Below are 22,952 nucleotides of genomic sequence, written 5' to 3' on the forward strand. Positions count from 1 at the left end.
TGAACATTTCTAGAAGGAAAGCAACAAAGAAACTGTTTTGCATGAAGATACTAATTCCATTAGTAATTATGCATTGAAATAAAAGGTGGAAAACTGTTCTTTAACAAAAAGGCTCATGCTTCCTACAGAGTATTCACACAGCTTCAGGGAATCGTGAGTTCAGAGAGAAACATTTCCCTTTGTAATTACACAATGTCAAGCTATGATGTCCCCAAGTCTTAATTGGGGTCTGCAGGCCCTATCATCATCATCATAATAAAAGCAGCTATTTAAGTTGCTGCAAATAACATACATTAGTGTAAGTCAATCAAAAGTCTCCTCAGCTCTCTCTCACCAGGCTGTGTGCAAAGGTAAAATGAGGAAATGCATGATCTCCTTGCCTTGATCCAGTCTTGCTCCCACTGAGGCCAGCAGCAGAGCTCTTGTTGACTTCACTTACAGCATAATAGTGTTTATAAGAAAGAAGTATTATTTCCCTGTTGACAGTTCAGTCTTTGGGCAATGCCATAAATATAGGCTTTGTATTCTCTTCTGTGCTTTTTACCCTGTTGCCCAGAAAATGCAATTTTTGGATTTACAGTCAGTACAAGACAGGTGAAACAGTTCTGACACAGAATGGCACAAGCCCTCAATTCAGATTATTTACAAGTGACAGGTCAAATAACAGGAGAATGATTTGCACCAGCAAAATTTCACAGGGAAAGCAAGTCAGGAAACTGTACTTTGGCATGTATAATTATGGGAAGGCTTAAGAGAGCCAGTGAAAACTCCAAATTTATTAAACTGCACCAAACTAGAACATACAACTACTGTGATATTTTTCCCTTGAAAAAAGGTATTTTATAACAAATGGCATTTTTGTATTAGTAATACTAAAATAGTATGAAAAATTGAGACAAATGTAAAAGTAATAGAAAACTAATTTTTTTTTTCAAAAAAAAAAAAAAAAAAAAAAAAAAACCCAAAACAAAAAAAGAGGCAATTTCAAAAGGGATTTGTGTCAAGAAACTATGCTACAGGCAGATTCTTGGAAACGTTGAGTTCTGTAAAAGATCCGTTTTGCTAAAGTTGTGTTTTCTCATGGAAAATGGTTTCAATTAAGTTTTCCTGAACAGCAATATGTCACATCCCATATGCAAGTTACAGCTGAGCAGCAGTGATTCCCATGTTTGCTTAGATATTTATGGCATCATTTATAGCTACTCCATTATGGTGAGAAATATTTTGATTTCATTCTCTGGATACAGAGTGATGGAGCTTAGACAGCTGACAAATGACAAATGAGAGCTGGTCTGTGCCCACACCCAGCATCTTTTTAGGATGCATTTCAATCACCTGGCTGCATTGCTTCCTCTGACCTGCTGCACAGGGTTGGTAGTAATCACTAAAACCACAGGGCTAATTTGTAAACCAGGAAATCTCTCTTGACAAAGAAGACAAATATCAGTCGCATTAAAAGAAAAAAAAAGTAACAGGCTCGATGTAAAATCTGGTCTAGATTTCCCACATGTCCTTGGAAAGTATTTTATCATCATATATCCTTCACATCATAGAAAAAGATTGTGCTATTGTTCTCATAAATTGTTCATGGATGTCAGTTTACAGAATATGCAGAGCTGTTTTCTTGTGTACCAGGTGTTCTTGCAGCCCAGGGTTATGCAGATAAAAGCCTGCAAGACATCCAGATTACAGATTCTTCCTCAAGTCAGATTTCCACGAAGCACTGTGATAATGCCAATTACCAAGGTTTCAGCAAACATCATATTCAGAAGTGGCTGCTGCCCTTCCATCTGTGTGTGCCTTGCACGGGTATGGAAGGTCTTTGTAGCAGTCAGCAGGCTGCTGCTGGCCTGGTGAGTGATGCTCTGACAGTCAGGTTCTCCAGCACAGTCACTCTGTGTGGTCTATTTCTCTTACAACCATTACCTGTGGAACACATCTTTCTTCTCCCCTTTCTCCTCCTTTATCTCAGCACAGCACTCCCTAATCACTTGGCTCCTGGGAATGTTTCAGACCAAGTCTCTACAGACTGGAGCAAAGCCAGGTGTGGCAGGAGCTGAGCAGATGCAACCTGTGCACTGTGCTGTTATCTCTTTAGAGGGAAGTTTTAAAAGACTTCGCTGTGGAGACCAGGATTTATTGTTCCCATTTCTAGAGGCAACAAAACCACAGCACAAAGTGTAAGAGACCGTACTTTAGGCACTTTATGAAAAATGCAGGAGTTGCTGGCTCCCAGCCACTGGGTGTGGGGGACACTCAGCCTAGAACAGCCCATTACTGTCACAAACAGTCATTGTTGAGTGGTTTCAGCAGCATTTTCAGAATGGATAGAAATAAAAAAAAAGTTTCCAAAGAAGCCCAAGTTCCTATTGATTCAACCAGACCACTCCTCCACTCTGCAGCATCCCAAGTTCCCCAGCAAAGTCTTCCATGAATACCAAAGCACTGGAACAAGTCCACATCAATTTACAAGATGACTGATTCTGGATACGCCAACTAGCCAGGCAGCCTTCTTTGGCCAGGAAATTCTGCCAGTCAAGTTCTGCCTGCCCTCACAGTGGGGGGGCTATCAGGGCTTTCTCTGCTTTATTTTAACACCTATTTTCAATCTGCTTTTATACCCTTACTAAGATTTTTACTCCCTCTTCCACATTTGTTTGCAATTAGGTAACGCATTCAAATATTATCAGAGAGGGCAAACTAAGATATTTTTAAGCAAACCATCAGCAATACTGCTGGCAGTTGCTCACCAGTAGCTCTGCTGGCTACTGGAAAGTCAGTGTATAACAAAGGCCCAGCTGCATTCTAATTTCTGAAGCTGGTTAATAGGAATCTGATCTAAAGATAAAAAAGATGATACTGTCTTGATGTGCCTCTTTTATGTACCAGGAATTTATGTTGTGGTGTCTTCAGCCTCCACTTTTGTTAACACTTGTTCAACCATTAACAATAAATTCATCAATATTTCCCTTTGTTTACACAAGCACACAACTCCAAACCACTGCTTAATTTATGCAGGAGAATATATCTGTTAAAATGCAGCAGGAGGACAGATCCTGAGAAAAACACAACAAAAAACAAGGGATGAAGTGGAATGAAGATGACAACCTGATGCTTACAGCTATCTTCATACCACCACACAGCCAGCCCAAGGCCTTTAGATCTGGCACTTGGGTTTTCTTGTCTCTATCCAGCCTGCATCTACAGTTTGAGATATTAAAGCCGAAGCAGAATGATTGATGTTCTTGTGTTCTACCATAATTTACAGCTTAGTTTTTCTCATTTATTTGTTCTGTGGTTGTGACCCTCAACTGCTCATTAGTCAGGAAGGTCACTTAGAAAGGAAATTTTTCTACTGGCTTTCACTATGTATCAGCTCTCAGTCCTCCTACTGTTCAAAGGGAAAGCCAACCTAAACCTCAGTTACTTGTTTCTGATAACTACTGGGTAGAGATGTGCAGAGACATTAGCATTTTTCTTAATAATAATTTTTCTGAAAATTAATTTTTCTTAATATTATTTAATGGTAGTTCTTAGCAGCCTGAGAAAGCAATGAAGACCACTAAGGTAAATCATGTGCAAACATGCAGAGCTTGACTCAAGAGCAACATTCTGTAGGGAAACACTCCTGTGTGCTGTGTACATGCAGATGATTTCCACTTGATGGTACCAAGAGGATACAGCCCCTCTTTCACCCTCCAGCAGGTTCTCACATGATCTCACCTGCACTAAGATGATGCTGAGGTTAGCATGGAGCAGCAGGTGTGCTGCAACCATCTGTGCTGTGCTCCTGTCAAGTAATAACACACAGGTTCTCCCCTCAAGCTCCTAAAGACATCTTCTGAGCCCCATACACCCAGTTCCATTTTTGGCAAGGGAAGAAAAGGCAAAGGTAATCTAGTTTCCATCAAGAGTATTTGCAACTCCTTAAGAGCATGATCTCATGATTTCTTATTAATCAGGAAAATCTGAACCTGGATGATGAAATGGCCTCAAAGAAAAACACAGATGCTGCAAAGATCTAGTAATTAATACAAGATGGTCTTGCTTGTTATTCTGTATTGAACTAGTGCCCAAAACATAGCAGTCTTTTGGATAAGATATAAAAAACAAGGTCCTGATAACCCATTCTTCTTTTTTTTTTTTTTTTTTTTTTTTTTTTATCTTTGCAAGCACAAAACTTTTAAAATCCAAGATTCTGGACAAATTCCAGTTAAGAAGATTACATTCTGTCTGCAAAAAATACTACCATTGTTCCTCTCTTTACCTGTTAACAAATTTTATGTAGTTCTTGATGGAGTAGAGCAGTTGCTGTGTTCCACCCCAGAAGTGTTGCATTTCAGCAGGGAGTGAGCAATCTCTTTGTATGCTGTGAGAAAAGCCCTCCGGGATTCTTTCAAATGAAAGGAGTTAAATAAATCTCAGTTATTGCTATTATGACTTTCTCCGGCATTTATCCACAGAATAAATGGATAGGTAAGTTGATTTTCAGGCTGCTCTTCATTATTTCCTGAGCAGAACTACCTGAAAGTGGTTCACTATTACTTATACAAAATTTAATTTGGTGACTAATAGACCCAGGCAACTAAAGCAGGCAGAACTCTATAATCAACATAAGGAGACTTGTATTTATTAGGTGGTGACTGGTGAATCCCAGGGACACAAAGGTTCTGTGAACTTTCCAAAATGCATGCTGGGCTTTTGTAAGGTTCCCTGGACTTATCTGAATTCAGGGAACTTTTCTTCTTCTGTAACACATTCACAGAACTAGATCCTAGTATTTACTTTGAAATACAGGAAGAAATCGTCCACTGCTGGCTTCTCTCCTACCTGTCTGCCCACTCTCACAGCTTTCCCATAGGGAAAAAAGCCTGAAGATATAGCTCATGTGGCCTGGATGTCTTTATGGCCTCTGTTGCTTAGCTACCAGAAAGGTCCTACATGGCTACTGAGCCGGCACAAATATGAGCAGCTTGACACTGCTTTTCTTTACACTGGGAACTTGCTGGATCCATTATTCATTCTGCTGGTGTTTTATTTATATTTTACTGGGCTTACCCCTCTGCCTGGCTCTATTACTCAAATGAAAGCCAGTACAAAATGAAAGCACAAATAGCCCAGGTCTGGCTGCAGAAGTTTCGATCTTTGACATCATCCAGAGGCAAATGAACACAATCCTTCTGCTTAATACTTCAGGAGAGGATCTGACAGCAGCACAACTCAGGCATGTTCACACTGTTTCTCACACCTCGTCCTAGAAAAGTCTACAATAGGAACATTCAAAAACCAGAACAAGAAGGATTTTATGTAGCAGGATCAGGTTATTGGAGATTCAACACTGGCCTACTGCCAACCCATGGGTAGTCATCTTCCCAAACTCTTTCATATCCCCACTATATTCCTTTCACTGATGCAGCTGACTACAGTAACAGGGAACTTGGACTCTTCCAGGCAGGAAGAAGTATATTCTAACCCATTGGGAAAGGATGCTAAGAGCAGCTGCTCAGGAGAGTTGCTCTCACATCAGGGCACCTGTGGCACAAAGTGAAGCTCTAAGGAAAATAATGTTTCTACTAAGTGGTAATTCATTAAATATATTCCTAATTCCTGAAGAAAAATCCTTGCTGACTGATCCTGGATTTGCAGAGTCTCATTCTAGCATCTTTTGGTAATCCAGAGGTCCTGAGCAAGTGCATGTTAATAATCCATGGACACCCTGCTCTTCTGTATTAGATGTATAGGTTACCTGGCATGGGGATGGATGAAGGTACACAGATGCCTAAAGGGCAGCCCTTGTTATTCATTTTGAACACACTTTGGACCACTGAAATGCCAGAATTATTCTCAAAGGCCTGGTAGCCCCCTGCACTATAAAGGCTTATACTGTCTCATAAATCCTTGCCACAGAAGCAGTATACTCATATTGCAGCTCTTGCTCTGCAGAGTCTGCCTGCAGCTCAGTTACTGACTCAGCTCAGGTAGTTACCTATATTGATTGAAGAGTCCGTGCGAGTTCACTAATTAATTTTCATAATTAGCAGCTACCTTTTTAAAGTTTAACTTTATGGCTATGCATCTCCCTAAACAGATAATGAGAGGTGGAGATATCAAGCTTCTATAGAATAGGGGATCTTTTAAAACCTTATCTGGACTAACCAGGTGGAAGCAAACTGTAAAAGACCCATGTAAAACTTTCCCTTAAGTGTGGTAATAAATTATTTGCTGCTTAAAGTTCTTTTGTCATAGAGTCAGCCATAATTCTTTGTATAACTAAACTTTTGAAGATATCTTCCCCTAGGACTAGAAGGCTATAAGTGCCCAATGCATCCCTCTTCCCTGTAGGATTTGATGCCAAGCTGTTCAGGAAAACCAGGACTTGTGCTGCCAGAATTTGTTAGAGATCTAGATCCAGACACAAGAGTAAGAGAATGTGGGCCAAAAGAGAAAGAAAAAGGAGCTTTGGCACAGGGATCCACCATGACTCCATGGTGGGTGGGCAGCTGTCCTCAGAGGGGTGATGTACAAAGAGGGGAGCTTCCTCTGTGTGTACTGAGCCAGGCAGAGGGAAAAAAAAAATCACACAATATGAACTATTAATCTACTGCTCAAAACTGAAATGGAGAGGTCTGTGCATTTAATGACTAGACACCAGCTTCTATCACAGGTACTAAAATGACAGCCAGTAGATGGAAGAGGTCATAGTTTAATCAATTCTCCTTCTTTTTGTTTTACATAACTGAGGGTGATAGGCAGCTAATACATTTCACAGCCATGTGATAAATTGCATTGTCACCTGCACTTTGCCTGGTACTCCTTCTCTGTCAAGGCTATTTCCACCATCCCTACTTCCACTCTGATGCAACTGCACTAAAAGTCACAAGCGTGTCAACTTTTCCTCTGACAAGCAGATTTTTTGCATCAGTCTTTCTAGTGCACAAGATCTAGGATGGGGAACCTGTGGGGTTAAACCAGTGAGAACTTTTATGGCCCCAATCAGAAGCTCTATGTTACTGCATAAGGAAACATCTCAACTTTGCCATGTGGCTGACTCTGTTTCTTGTTGCAGAAGGAACAAAGAAGCAGAGTTTACAGTCATGACGTTTTCAAGTGGTAATAAAAATATTTGTGTCTTTTCAGTGGTTATTTTCCCATTTCCAAAATCTTGTCTAAGCCACATTCTTGGTGCTAAATCATTCATTTTTACAGGCTATGTGACAAAAGAGCTCCCTGGCACTTGGAAGGATGACTTTCCACACTCATTGATGTCTTTGCCATGCACAATAAAGCAGCCATCCCAAAAGCTGAACTCAAATAATTTCAGATTATTGAGATTCTCCTTTAAGCCTTAACAGCATAAGTTCCAGGGAGCTGCATGGCTGGTGCATTGCCTGTAGTCCATCCATCACACTTCAGGGACATAGCTCCTTTCTGGCCTCGTGGATTTATGGAAACAAAAGACTGTGGTACATGTAAGCATTGAACTGGTACTTTGCCAGGGTCCTGAAATTCAGACATATCCATATCCAGTGGGATGCCAGCAGGACCAAATTCTCATTCCACAAAGGGCAATATTCTACTTATGTACTTGGTCAAATCATTACCTTTGACACTGAAGTAATAAATCTCAACTGCCTCCATAAAATAAAGTTCCCAGGCACTGAACTGAGCTTGGTTCAAATTGTGGATGAGTGCTGCACTATTTCTCTGCTCTCTGGATTCAGCCATCCTGAGTAAATATAGCAGCAGCATGATTGGAAAATTGCCCTCAACGGTGATAAAATACAGGAATCATCAGATTTTGATATGTTCCTGAAAATGGAGAGTTGTCCTTTCTCCTTGACAGCATGGAAGAATCAGAACTTGGAAAAACACTGCAGGAAGGAGAATGTATTCCTGGAAGGGCCAGACTTCACTCCTGCTTTTCTGCAGCCATCCTTCTCTGACTGCCTATTTATCTCTTCCCTTCTCTGATGTGATGCTTTCCTTTTTTGCTTCTCCTAAGAGGACTCCAAAGGAGGTGTTTTGCATTGCAGCTTTCATCTATTTAGAAGCCCAGGTACCATAACCTCACCTCACATCAATATGCTCAGAGAGCAAAATGCAGAGCCAGAGAAAGCCTCTGTCAGTGTAGGGCAATGCAGGATGAAGGCAAGCAGTTCCTATGCCTTTGTTTCTGTTTTCACAGTTTTGTTATCGCAGAGCAGCAAATGCTTCCCCCTCCACCATCAGTGAAAAAGAATGTCACTAAGGAGAATAAAAAAAAAGCTTTTTACTCTACTTGGATTTTACTTTAGTGAAGTTCAATGTGGTGGGAACAAGAAAACTCCAGGGTGGCTGACTAGGAGGTGTCAAGTGCTTGCCACTTTAGAGAGGTATTTAGACTATCTTTAGAAATTGTTTCCCTTCCCAATCTTTTCCTAGAAAAACACACATTTTTAATGCTTCTGGATCTAATTATTTGCTGAAGGAAAAGACATTAATAAATATGATGGCAGATGGATGTAGGGGAAGTTCCCTTCTCATTAGTCTGCTCCTCCCAATTGCTCTAATCTTTCACCTGTGAAGATCAGGCTAGAAACATTCTTGATCTTCATTCCTCCCAGCCCATCTGCACAAGAGAGGATGTCCCTCCCTGGGACATCAAGAGGGATGTTGAGCTCAGCTATGAAAACACAACTGAATCTGTTGCCTAAGATGTGCTTATTTCAGTGCACTTGCATGTGCAAACACTCTATTGGACTAAAATCTGATTTAGCTAAATTGGAGAATCAATAAATTTTAGTTAATTTAATTTGCATCACTGCTATTGAAGAACACAAATTGTGCCAAAATCCCCAAAAGGGCTATAAACCAAGGGGCTTTTTTTTTTTTTTTTTTTGTTCCTTTTTGTTTTTTTAAACTTATGACTTAGGGCATAGACATACTTCTACAAAGATATAACTAAACTTTATGACAGGTTAAGATAAAGATAAAGAAAATCATTTTAGGTCATTAAATAGCACTTTCAGAACCTCAGAAAAGGAAGAACTTAATAGTTTCCTTTGTGACTCAGAAATGGGAACAAGGCATTAATACACCACTTCTCAGGATATTTGGCACAGGCTGCTATCAAATCCCATCACCATTCAACACTTAAATCATCCCTTCTGAATCAATTATTCTATACCTGGAAAAATTACAATGAGTAAATTTATTTTGCAACCTTTGCCTCTTTTCCATTTGTAAAAATCTGGACATAAGACTATGATTTTTCTCCAGTGTTTTGCCATATGCACTGAAGTCATGGACTGTGTTTCTGTTTTGTGGCTGGAGAAGCTCAGCTTTCAAATCAATAATGCACACCATTGCAAATTCTGCATGTCCTTTCTACAAGTGTTTTATAATCTGTTCTTTCACCTCCCCCTGTCCCAGATCACCCCTAGCCCCAGGATGCTGGCAGAAAGAAATATATAAAGAATGCAACTGTGAGCAAAACAAGCACAAAACCTCGCATTTATTGGAGATATTTTGTGTTATTTAGCTGTCTTTTCTCTCATGACACAAAGCCCTGGACACTGGGCAGATAAATCCTAGGCATGATGACATTAACAGCATCAAAATATTCTTTGGAAATATTTATATTCTGTGGAAAAATATTCTTTGGTTTTAGTTCTTTACACCAAAAGCTCGAAGGCATGTTCTGTTTCCTTTGTGTCATGCAGAATAAGGAAAAAGCTAATTAGACATTGAATTTGTTTGGAGCTACCACGATACTGTTATATAAGTAAAACAGTTGCTTTACAAACCAGACAATTCTGCTTTGAGGTTTTTGTTTCCACGTTCTCTGTCAGTGCAGCAGCTAAGGAGGCAGCCAGTTTGTCTGACAGACCCCAGGTGCCAGAGTGCTCGTGTGACAGGGGTGGGAAGAAAATATCCTTGGATTGGACTTGGACATCATTGAAGGGACTGAATATGACACCCCACAAGCTACTCCTTGCTGCCACTTTTCTGAGCTACAACTGCATTTCAATGCTGGAGTAAAAGGGAAGCAGAAGTCAATGGAATAACCAGGACTCCAAAGAGTTCAGCACTGTCTGGCTTTGTCTCAGGCTTATCTGAGGGAGCCAGGTACTATTTTCTAGTCTCATTTTGAAATTAATCTCCTCTTGGATATGTGTTACAAATGCAGATTAGAAAGCCTTGGCTTCATATGATGTGGCTGGAACAGACAGAAAAGCAAAGGCCAAAACCATAAATGAAGAAACCATTAGAAATTGGAGGTTATTGATACAGGATAAGAAAACAAGAGAAAACATAAACAAATGGTCTAGGAATTTCCAAGTCATATTCTCCAGGGTTTAAAAAAAAAAATTTGTTTCAGAGTTTTTGGAAGTTTTTATCCTCCAAAAATACATGTGCCTTTCAAAGGGAGGTTCTCACGTACACAGTAATCCAGCACAATTAAGGCCTTGTTTCTCAGCACTGTTGGATTTATTCTTTCCTTTATAACACTGAACTTGCAAATGTGTCTGCTCTTTCCCTGAAGGTGTAAAGAATAAGAACCCAAGAAAATTTTTTGTCTTTTTTTTCCCCCTATTATCTTTTCCTCCCTCTTAACATTCAGCTAAAAGACTGCATATCAGGAATAATTATTATTCTCCAGATTGCAGGGAGGACATCAGAGAACCTTTTGCTAAAAAACTCCAATAAAAAAACCAACCAAACAAAAAAAACATTATTAGAAACAAATGTGCTGAAAAAAGAAAGTATTGAATTTTCTTGCTCACGACTGCATTCTCTCACACACTGTGCACTTGGGGTCTAATTCAAAGCTCACTGAATTCAATAGAAGAACTCATACTATGTGCATGGAGCTCTGATTCAGCCTCTTTCACCTCACGTCCACCTCAGACTAAGGCTGTATTCAGAGAACAGTTTTTATCTCTTCAGAAGCATAATGGCATTTAGAAATGATGAGAGCACATATTTTCCATCTGTCCACCACTGCAGGTGAGGTGCAGTTCCATTGAGCACAGGTAAACTCACCTGGAATGGACAATTCCTCAGTGACAACACTCCATACCCTCTAAATGAAAGTTATTTAGCAAGCAGTTGGTCCTTTAAACCCTCCTTTGAAAACCTCTGGTCTAGAAAGCCAAAAGACTTCAGAGCAAAGGGAAAATAGTATGGTCAACATATATTGTCACATTTTCTTTTCTTTTCAATTTCTCCCTTTGTTTCCTCTGTTTTTTTTCCAGCTCAGATAAAGTTGGTTTTCATTTTTCATTGGTATCTGTCCTGCCATATAAAACTGCACATCATGCTTTCTATCCTATGGGATACATGCTTTTCAGCAAGCTATAAATCAGAATGAGCTAGAAGACACTGCAATTAGAGGAGACACAAACCCAACAGAGTGCAGCTACAGATTTCAATCTTCAGATAATAAGCACTGGGGGAAATTGATAATACACTCTAAAATACTGAGGGAAGCACATTCCAGTGCCCAAACCCACCCACCCCTGTACCTACACTCAGAAATGCTGTCTGTTCCAACCCAGTAAGCCTACAGGCTTTGTAAAAGAAGTTGTAAAAGTTTAATATTCTGGAGTGCTCTGTGAACCAGAGAATTATCACAGGGAGTCAAGAAGCCTTTACTGGAGAGAACAAACCTGCTTCATGAACATGAAGATTCTCCTATCAAAACAGTCTGAGATAGCTGGGGCTGCTCAGCCTGGGGAGGAAAAGGCTTCATTGTGACCTTCCAGAAACCTCACTCCAGCACAAGCTAGGGGATAGCCAGTAACAAATGAAATAGGCAATTACATACATTTAAGTCAGAATGAAAAAAAAAAAAAAATATGCTGACCCTGACCAGTGTCAAGGCTATTAAATTTATTAGATGTTCCCTCATTCCACAAGGTAGCCCAAGGGTACCCAGCAAGAGAGCTGAAAGCAAGTCTCCCTGGGTTTACATTCATCAGGCACCCAGCCAATATAATCAGATGATTTGTAGACCAGTTCTGGGCTATTATAGAGCATCACCCAGACTAAAGGAGAGCAATACACTGGAGTCTAACTCCAATCTACTTTTAACACCTTCAATCGATCAAAAACTCCTGACAATCCCTTCAAAGAATGAAGAGACTTTGGGAAACAGAACTTGCAGAATAAGAGATAAAGCCAAGGTCTTTAGATAAAATGAGCAAGGGTTTTGCGTGTCGTTTTGCAGCAACAAGCATGTGATAAAATTTGCAATCCTTGTTTGAGACACACTTTAACAGAATAATGTGGGTTTATTCATCTTGTTACTTTGTCTGACTGCGAATATGGTTTCCAGGCAAAGGTGACTCTGAACAGTTTCCTTCACAAGCAATGAACTCTGATATTGTGCAGATTTTCTCTCTCTTAAAGACCTTGTCAACCCAGCATAAAACATGAACTTCTCTAGCATTAAAGCACAAACTCACATTTTCCGTGCAAGCAGTGCCATAAGAGAAAGACAACAAAAGCCCCAGAACCATGAAAGGTGCTTCCATGAAAGAACTCCACCAAAGCTTAGTGAAAGAGTAAGATCAAGCAGACAAGTTTTATGTAAATCTTCTACAGCCAAGAATTCAATGGAGGTGGGTGGAAGTGTGGGGGAGGATCCTTGAGAATTTTCTTTCTATAAGAGACTTTAAAAAAACCTGGTACATTCCTGAGAAAAATGACAAAGTTGAGCTATTTTACTACAAAAAAACTGGACCAAGCCAGACCACTTTGGTTGTACCAAAAGATCTTTACTGACTTCAAATACATGGCAGAAGTACAAATGAAGTTTAAAAAAAAAAAAAATTAGAATAGCCTAATGAGTGCAAATGCACAAAAAGAACAGCTATGGAAAGCATGAAAAATGAAAGTACAAAGTGAGGTGAGACTGGCAAAAATATCCTACAGCAAAGGACATCATTCTTTAAGTTTATTACTAGTAAAATGCAGCATAATTTGTTAGTCCACTTTTCACAGAAGGAAAACTTATTGACAACAAGGCTGAGAAGAGCGATTTTTGCATAAGTTTTCATAAAAGGTCAGCTGTGACAAATTAACATTGTTAAGAACGAACAAAGGAGGCCCATAAGACAAAAGGGATTGGTTAGAGAAGTTAAATTGTTCAGATTTTCCAAATGATCTGAATCTACTGTATTCCTTCTGCAGCTCTGAGGAACTGACTCAATCAAGCTCAAAGCTCTTAATGATTATTTTTTTTGAGCTGAGGAAGGACTGCTGATGAACCAGATAACTGACACAATAGAGTGACTGCCTTTTGAAGACAGGAAAAAGGAGAAGACAGCAAACGATAGACCTGTCAGGTTAACTCCAGTTCCACAGAGCAAAGAAACAATTTGGAAGCACTTAGGAGAAAAGAAGTGGGAATCAGTCAACACAGCTTTGTCAGGAACAAATTACCATGGCCCATTCTAATTTGCTTCTCTGAGAAGGTACCAGGGGAATACCCCATGGACAAGATGTCACGTAGGAAACTTTTCTAAAACTATTTCAAGTTCTTGCAGTAAATAGGCAGCAGGGTCTAGGTGAACCACTTCAGAGTAATTATATAAACTGTTGTCGTGTGTTGAATGAGCTTCTGCAGGACTCAGATATGGATTTGGTACAATTCTATATTTTCATTAAAGATTTAGACAAAATGCAAAGTATGTTAATTCAGTTTGCAGACAAAACCAAAGACAAAAATTGCACTAAAATTCAAAGTAATTTTGACAAACTAGAGACGTAAACTGAAAAAAAGTTGCAATTCAATAGGGTCAAGTACAAGTTACTTCAATTAGACAGGAATAATCAATGGTACAAACACAGAAAATGAGGAGCAATGACAAGGTAGTATTTCTACTGGGAAAAAAATACTGATTTGCCTTATTGAAAACTGCAAGTTGACCATGAGCCACCCATTCCTTTCTTTTACAAAAATGCAAATACAATACAATACAATACTGTGTGGGTATAGAGAATTTAGGCTGACATATAAATTAATCTGTTCTTTCTTGATCCAGTACTATTAAGATCTCTGTTACAGATCTTTTTCCAGCTTGGGCAAAGCAATTCAGGGAGGACTTGGTTCAACTGAAAATGGTGCAGAAGACACACTGAAATAATTAATTCTATATCTAGGCTGGCTAGGTAAGAAAATGATAGGTGAGAAAAAGCAAGACAGCGCTCAAGCTAGATACATGGAACATATAAAGCTGGTAGGAGCTAAAATAGATTATTTGGAGAAAGTCTGGTAATTCCATTATTAAAGCTCCCCTAGAAAAGATTAGATTAATATAGCAAAAGTAGTACAGGTAAAGTTGAGCCTCACTGCAGGAAGCTGATGACCTGTGGAGATCCCTGCCAGCCCTTAACTCCTCCAGTTTTATGCAAACACAAATGAAGTTTAAAGTTCATTCCCCACAGTGATAATATAGGAGGAATAATTTCCATACCAGCTGTTGGAGCAGAGGTAAAGGAGCAGCAGGACTGTAAGAGCTCAGGCTGGCCAGAGCACTGCAGGGTGGCTGCCAACCTCATCCACCAACCATAGCAGGAATTGCTGCAGACCAGAAATGGGAGGCAGGGAAAAGACTGCACATGGCTCCCAAACCAAGAAAATCAGTCTCTACTGGAGATAATAGTATTAAAAGCCAATCACTGTAAGGTCAAAAGACAGGAAGATGAGGAGGTACAAGTCTATGTCAACATGTCCTGATTAAACTGTGCAGTGTTAAAGGAAAGCTTGAATAAAACTTGCTCAAGCTACACCAAGAGAGAATCACAGGTCACTCCTCTCTTGCAAACTCACTCCTGCTCTTTAGAAGTCCATAGCTGACCACAAGGAAGGAAATTAGAAGGAGCTTTCACTGGTGAGCTACTGGGCACAAATACATTAATGAAAGCTGTGTACAATACATCAGCAGCAACCAAGCTTGGCAGGGCTGTTATGGCTGGGTATTAGTTTACAGCAGCAGAGATGAAGGAGAGAGGCCACTCTGGGCAGAGCTGCCAAGTGAATCATGAGCAAAAGGCTCCCCTTCAGAAGACTGAGCTGGGAACATGGCACTGGGAATTCTTCTTTTTACAAATCTCATCTAATCTCTTCTCTCTAAATCCCTTTTCTTTTCTAGGCTTTGTTTCTCTGGAGCCACTTCCAACATTCCTTTGTTGTGACTGAGGGAAGGAAACTAAAGAAGCAACAAAGCATTTTGCTGTATTAAAAGCACAAAGAAGAAATATTTTGCTCCCTGAATGTGTAATCTGCATTCTTAACTGTTCTGTTCCAAAGCACAGAGAAGTCTTCAACTGCCTTGTGTCACATCCACAGGACAAGCTGATATTTTATCAACCTGGTGTGGATTACACAGGATTGAATTATCACAGTGTAAACTCTGGATTGAATTCTGTATCATTGTATAATCCATGGAACTCATACTTATTTTCCCATCTGCATTTTAGCAAGGGTTGCTAGAGTGTGTATTTTTAGATTGGGTCTGAGGAGATGCATTTCCAGCTTTTGCACTATGATATGAAGATGTTTAGACTCCAAAAGAGAAAGGAGAAGATATTTCAGCCCTCTACTATACCTTCTGTTATCTTTTTTTTTTTTCCTCTCCCTCTGGTGAAACAGCACTCCCCAGTTATTTACCCTACTACTAGTGGAACCTACGAAAGGCATGTAAGACAGATGGGAAGAATTGCTCTCAATGACTGTAAAGAAAGTGCTTGAAAACTGGAATTACTTGATACAAAACTTTAAGATGGTTAATAAAGTTGGTGAATGCATTTGGTGGGCCTGAATGACTTGGGTATTGTTTTTCTTTGTGTATATGTGTTTGCTCCTCTGACATCAATTCCTGTATTAAGTGGAATAAACTTTACCGTGACAAGCTACAGGTAGGCAAAAAACCCAAAACCTCATCTTTTCTAGAACTGAATTAGTTTTGGTGTTATAAAATCTCTATCATGTTGATTTCAAAGGCAAACTCCTCTAACACTTTATGAACTGCTGCTGGGAGATTTAACCCCATCACAAGCAAAGTACTTTACTTCACCAGGAAGACTATGTCCTTTGGCTTTTACCTCTGGTGACATCCTCAATGCATTAGTTTTCCCATCCACAGGCCAGAGTATATTATAGATTAATACGGCTCACAACTCAAAACACAAAGATTGTCTCAGTAATCAGCCTGAAGAATTTTGAGGACAGTTGTTATTTACAGAAGGTGAGAAGAGACACAGCAGAACACTTAGCTCTAAATAAACAATGTGGAAACTTTGCTACCCTGGAAGTCCTAAGTGGCAAATAGGCAGCTCAGATGTTCCCCAGCGTGGTTTGATTGCATTCCTGCTGAGACTCAGCGAAAGCAGGAGAAGGGAAAGGGTAAGTGAAGAAGCAGGGGGCCTTTCTCACATGGATTCACTCTCATTTCAACCAGTGTTTAGCTCTGGTTTGTTAATTCATTAAGAACGTGCTACAGAAACCAGTCCCAATGATAAGCCCAGCCTTGCTGCAGCAGCGTGGCCTCTGCTCCAGCCTGGCCCAGGGACAGGGACCTTGTGACATCTGGCAGCAGCAGCAGATCCCACCACGAAGGCTGTGAAGGGACCTGGCAGGATTTTGCAGCACAGGGCAGAGAGTAACAACAGAGTTCTTTTCCTTCCTCCTACATTCCCTTCACCAGGGTACCCATACTTGGCAGCACTAAAGGAGACATTTCACCTGCACAGCAAGCAGGCTCATGCTAAACTGCAGCATAAATCTTGATTTAACAAGAATAGGGCTGTGTGGGTCCTAAATTAACCCTGAGTTCAAGCTACAGGCTAAGAAAGATTCATGGAGAGAAGCTTCCCATTAGAGCAGCAAGGAGGCTCCAGCCAAACCCCATCTACTTGGAAACACACTGGAATTTACCTCCTTGCCTCCCTGCTGCTGAGAACTGGAACAAAGAGGGCGTGCTGGGGGTCCTGAGAAGTGCCACATGGAGAATGGTGTTTTAGCACTTTACCTCACTTAAATCTGCATGTGGTTTCTGCTCACCCTCATGCTGGAAAAAAAACCCTCACCAGCAAGCAGCTGCTATTGACTGGAGGATTTGCAATCAAGCTCTAAATTTAGCAAGGTGCCATAACAGAGAGGGCTCCCACACTGCTGTTAACACCAGGAACCAGGGTTTAGTGATGTGAACGGGCTGATAATAGCTTCTGTCCTCACACTTTGTGGTTAGATGATGCCAGCTGCTGAATGCCTTCCTGCAGCTTTTCTGATATACCATTATAACCATCCAAATGCTGGGCTAAAATAAAACCTTGCCAGAGTTCTGATATAAAATTGTCTGTACCCCAAGACCAACTCTTGCTGAACTTTGAACTCTGTGGTTATCTTGAAGAAAACTCTTTTCTGAATTTTGGTATGAATCTAATTAATGAGTTAATTCCCTGATAATCTGTTCTCTTCTTTGTGCTTGTTTCATGATTAATTTGATGCCAGTGAATTTCCTTTACTGACTGCAGAGTAGAAACAGATTTCCTATTTTATTAATTTCCACTTTTGACCCATCATCAGGGACTAAACAAGGGCATATGTCCCCATTTCTGAATTTTCTTAATCACTACAGAGCACAGGTAAGTTCTAGAAAAAGCAAAGTGCAAACAAGGAAAACTCTCCAGCTTTTGCTACTACCATAGAGAAGGTGGAGGTAGGCTGAACAAGCAGAAGGTGTAAAGGCTGTGAAGCAGTTGAACACCCTGCCTGATTACATTACCCACAAATCTAACTGAGAGGACAGTCCTGCAAGGCTGCAGAGTGCACAGGAACATCATTCAGTGACAATAACCCCCAAAACAAAATTAAAAAAAACCCCAAAATAATAAAAAAAGTCCACCAGTAACTACAGGGATGGAAAGGTCACCTTCCTGGGATCACAACCCTACCCTCACAGTTGTCATATGCCCTTTGGGAAACTCTTTAGGAAAAAGAAAAAAATAAAAAAAAAAGAAGTAGCAAAACCAAGCCAGCATCCCTCTCTCAAAATTAAAACAAAGTGTACTAGGGCTGTCTGTGTGACTTCCATGGTCGAACAGTGCTGCCAGCAATTAGCATCACAAGCCTTCCTCCTGATGCCACAGCATGTCAAGGACGTTTCTAATGACAGATCAAGGGCACTGCTCTCTGCGAGGTGTTTGAGCTGTGTTAGCAGCAGCCTTCTTGGCACACAAATCCAGTGTCCCACAAGGGAGGCAGCAAAGGCAGGAAGGCATCACAAGGCAGGAGAGATCTCTGTGCAAACGGGTATGCTGCTTTCATGGCTGTTCCTGTCATACCTGCAGGGCACCAGCTCTGAAATTTCACTGAACATCTTTCTTTTGCTTCTTTCCCAATAGCTGGTTGCTATTAGAGTCACTCTGTGAGTGGATGGAAACGCTAGAAAGGAGACATGAGGAAAAATAGACTGAAAAGGGCAAAGAGCTCAACTGTTCCTGTCCATCCTCCCTTCTCAGATAAATCCCAGCTTCTACGCCAGAGTATGCAATTCCTGAGAAAATTCAGGAAATTAGTAGATGCTGTGTTACAGAAAAGCCTTACAGACAACCTGACACTGGTGATGGCAAACTCCTGATGGACCATGGCTTCCAGAGGGAGTTGGGCTGGCAAAGGGAGCAAGGACCAAAAGTCAGGGAGGGCCATGGGGTATGCTGCTCCCCACTTCACTGGATCAGTAGATGCTGGGTCATGCATGACTAGGTTTCCCAAAATGCCTGGGATACAGCCAGCTGCACTGCAGGCTTAGCCTTCAGGCCTTGCTCCCCAGGGACTTTCTCTGCTCCAAGATAATCTTTGATCATGAGCAGCACATTTGCACAAAAAGAGTTTGGATATGATTTTAAAACGTGAGAGAGAAAAGTGAACAAAAGCCATGTTTCTGCATCTCATGTCTCCAATCTGTTTCTCCTTGAAAGGGGCAAAGACACCTCAGAGACATTGTCAAAGTGCCTAAACCAATTTTTCAGCCTAATCCATTATTTATATTTCCACTCAACCCTTTTTTTAATCCTGAGTTCTTGAAATTAGGTTCTGTAATATTGAGAATCACTCCCATGAGCTGAGGGGAAGGCAGGGAGAAGGCTTAAGTCTTGTCCTGCCCTTACCCTTCCAAATCCACCTCTGACAGGCACTGTCCATCTTTTTCTCTCTGTTCTGGACTTCTCACAAACTACCAGCATCACATCCTCATCCACTTGTTTCTCTGTTTTCTGCTCAGTCCTTTCTGGGATATTTAGGTAATCATAAGCACTATCTTCAGGACAGATACATTAAATATAAAAAACACCAAAATAATCTAAATCAAAAATGACCCTGAAATCTAAAAGGTTTAAGAAAGGCATCACTTTTTATGGGCATGAATGTGAGAGACTCTGGTGTCCTTCACCAACCCCATTGGTGGCCAGTAATCCTCCAAGAAAGCTGATTTAAGGTAAAAGGGTTTGATCAAACCAAATGAGGATAGAGCTGATTAATCCAGGAAAACACAACCCTTCTGGAAAATAATCAGCTTCAATGGCAAGGCCACAGACAACACTAAAAATACTATAAAACTTACTTTAAATATGGCACACTTTCCCTAGAAAACCCATTCTGAATTCTTGGTTTCCTATATCTTTAGTATACCACATCAATAAGCAGGGTCCAAAATAGGTGATAAAAGTAGTTAGAGGCATATGATTTTAAAAAAATTATCCTCTTTCATGACTAGATGCCTGAGAAGGGAGGTGATAGTTGTTTACAAAATGCCTGGCAATTTAGTCACTCTCAATTATTCTGTTACAGTGGAGGATAAAGATGCATTTGCAAAGGTGAAAGAGCAGCAGATGAAAGGAAATATTTTCTTTCCCCACAACATGCAGCTAATCCAGAAAACTCACAAGATAGCAGGGTGCAGCGAGGAGCAATGCAAGATTCAAAAAGCAATGGTAAGTGATACACAAAATGAGAGCACTGGAACCTTTCATTAGATAGAATTATTGTTATTATAATTATTCAGAAATGTTACAAATTCTAGTGTTCCCAGGCATAAATAAAACACTGTCTGAAGATGGAAAATCATTTCCCAGGGGATAGAGGCATTCTGCAGTTGTCCACTATGGCAAGTGGTTCCTTCCCTTTTTGAAATCTCCAGTGCTGAACACAGTAAGGAAGGACACTTGACTGTATTAAAGTACTACAGCACATCATCTCTCATGATTCACTTTTTCATAGATGAAAACACAAGTTGTGTACTAGAACTAAAAAAAAAAAAAAAAAAAAAAAAAAAAAAAAAAAGTATTATTTCCAGGAAAAGGCTGATGAGGTAAATCCGGGTAGCAACACTTTACCCAAATTCTTGGCTGCCCCCTGCAGTTCAGTGGAAGATGAGGCACAGCTTTATTACTTGGAATGGGTATTTGCTTTCTCTTTGAATTCCACGTGACTTTTAACGAGATGCTGGTGCTTTTTGGAGGGTGCTATAAAGTGGCATCTTCAGAAAAAAATTCTCAAGTACAGAGTGTGATGTGAAAACATGTTGGGTAGGCTAGACAGAACAAACAGATTAGATACAGAAATGGAGAACAGATGCTTTCTATTCTTCAAGTTATTCCTAATTTCTGATAATACTGGCCTGATACCAGAATTTTGTTCAGGCATTCAGCTGCTTTTATTGCTTATTCTCCCTTACAAGTCCAAATCCTCAAATTCATGTTTAAATAGGGATTTAAGGTAGTAAGTAACTGTTAATGCTTAAAAGGAAGCCATTATAGAGTAAATGGTGAATTATGGGCCATAGATAAAGCTGCTGATTAACCATTTTTAAATGGCTATGGGTATATTTGAAAGTCTAACCAGAAAGCATGCTACTGTTACTTTAAAAATGAAATCTCACCTTCCAGAAATTTAAATTTTCCTCCAGATAAATTTTAACAAGAACAAATAGAAATAGGAATGGGAGATGGCCCATGGGGAGGAAATGGAGAAAAATACCCCCGAACAGAGACAAAGGGAATGCTTTTTCTTTCCTCTTACCCTGTTCTGAGTCTCTCCTGCTGCTCTGACAGCAGCCCTTGCCCTGGTATGATGACTTCCTTTAGCACTCATGGTCAGGCAGCAGCAGCCAACACCCTCAGAGCCTTCCCAGAGACACAAGAGCAGCGGGAAGTGACAATCTTTCCTTGAGAAAGGAAGGTTCACAAGAAAGAGGTGTGGTTTTCCACTTGTTTTATCTGTTTGTATCCCAACCCAATTCCAGCAGAGCCACAATTTTCCATAGAGCTCTGCTGGTGAATCTTGGCTTCCTTTCCCACCACCAATACCCCTATGTGCACACTGAGCCCTTCCAGCACATGACAGATCCCTCTGCACTGTTCCAGCCTAGAATCAGCCCCACACTGCACTGTGACATCAGTAAGAAAGTGGCATTGCTCTGTCCTGGGCTGGTGGAGAAGGTCCCTTCCACTGGGCTGCACCACAGAGTGACCATGGCCAGACACAGGTGGGACTCTGTCAGTACTGAGAGAGAATTGCTGCACTTGAAAGAGAATTTTCCCTACATTCATAAGAGTAGGATCTAGGATGTTAATCTTGACTACATTAAATTATGTGCATCTTCTCCCTCACATCCTTCTACTCTCAACTCCAGCTTAATTCTTCTAAGTTCTTTTTGCCAACAGCACATTAAACATCCACATCCTAATAAATCCATATGGTTTCTGAGAGAACACAATGAATTATCAAGAGCTGGAGGGGTTGGCTTTCACCTTAAGCACTCATCCACTCTGGTGCACGTGTGTGCTGGGGTCTGGAAGGACGGCCTGCACATATTTATCTCCTGTCTCACACAATACCTGTCTCTCTGTACAGGATCTAGTGAGGCAGCAAGAGGCAGGGTCTGTGTGTGAGTCACAGCCACAATGCACTGAACAGCCAGAGCCTCTGACAGAATATACAATGCTGCTGAGATGTCAGTGGAGGTGGCTTTGGAGTGCTTTAAAATGCTGTTCAAGTGCCAACTTTCACCTGCAAATATGACACTTTGCTCGCCCACCCGCTTTCCTTCCAGGCTATGTGCTCCTTTTATTGCAACTTGACAGCTTTAATTATGAATTTCTCTTCCTCCTCTATCCCCTTAACCGTTTAGTCTCTTATTTGTCTTGCTAAGTTTTTGATATGCTCCGAGACAGCAGCTGAACACTGTCACACAGTAGAGGAGACCTGGTCAGACTCTCATTTGCAGGCTGGGCACCAGACCAAAAGGACTTGCAACACAGCATTTACCTCGAAAGCAGAAATCTCTGCTCTTATTTTCTCTTTGCAGAGAAAGGAGGGACACAAAGGGACTATGAAGGTTGTTAAATCAAATCCATTTGGGACTGCTTAGCTCTTATTGTCTGAATGATTTATACAGGTACAAACTTCTGGTGAAAAACTGGATCCCACTGGTGGTTTTACAGGGGATTTGGCTCCTTCTAGACCTGTATTTCACCTATGACAGGAAAACCTCCTTCAGACAGTGGCAATATATGCACTGCTGCTCTCAGCACCACGTCCTGCTCTGCAGGACTGAAGCCTCTGATGCTGCTTGTGGGTGGGGAGACATTTCTGCTCTATAGAAGCTCACAGAGCACTGGCATTCATTCTGGTTTGCCTCTAAATTCTGTGAATCTTGGCCATCTGAGCCACTGTGCTGGATTCAAGGGGTGAGAACACCACATGATGAAGCCTTTGATCCAGGTAATCCAGATCTAAGTCTCCTGTTCCTGTGTTTTATGCCACGTGATTAACTCTCCAACACATGGGATAGAAAAATCTATTTTGATCCTCAGCCAGTCTAATTTTCACCTACATGACTGTGTTCTTCAAAAAGCTCTGGTGGGAGCTGTGGACAGATTAAGTAGAGGTCAACTGAAGTGAC

General features: G+C 40.7%; 1 protein-coding gene across 27 annotated transcripts in view; it reads right to left on the minus strand.

Annotated features, from left to right (window-relative positions):
- Nucleotides 1-22,952, minus strand: part of AGBL1 (AGBL carboxypeptidase 1) — a 388,880-nt gene that overhangs the window by 174,954 nt on the left and 190,974 nt on the right. The window contains exon 23 of one of the 27 annotated variants that reach the window (XR_014957536.1): nucleotides 940-21,212. The exons of the other annotated variants lie outside the window; for them this stretch is intronic. The gene's annotated coding sequence lies outside the window, so the exon portion shown is untranslated. Of the gene's footprint in view, nucleotides 1-939; nucleotides 21,213-22,952 lie in introns of those variants that run through there. 27 annotated transcript variants of the gene reach the window in all.

This window comes from Lonchura striata, chromosome 10, assembly GCF_050655825.1.
Source record: "Lonchura striata isolate lonStrDom1 chromosome 10, ASM5065582v1, whole genome shotgun sequence".
Lineage (NCBI taxonomy): Eukaryota > Metazoa > Chordata > Aves > Passeriformes > Estrildidae > Lonchura > Lonchura striata.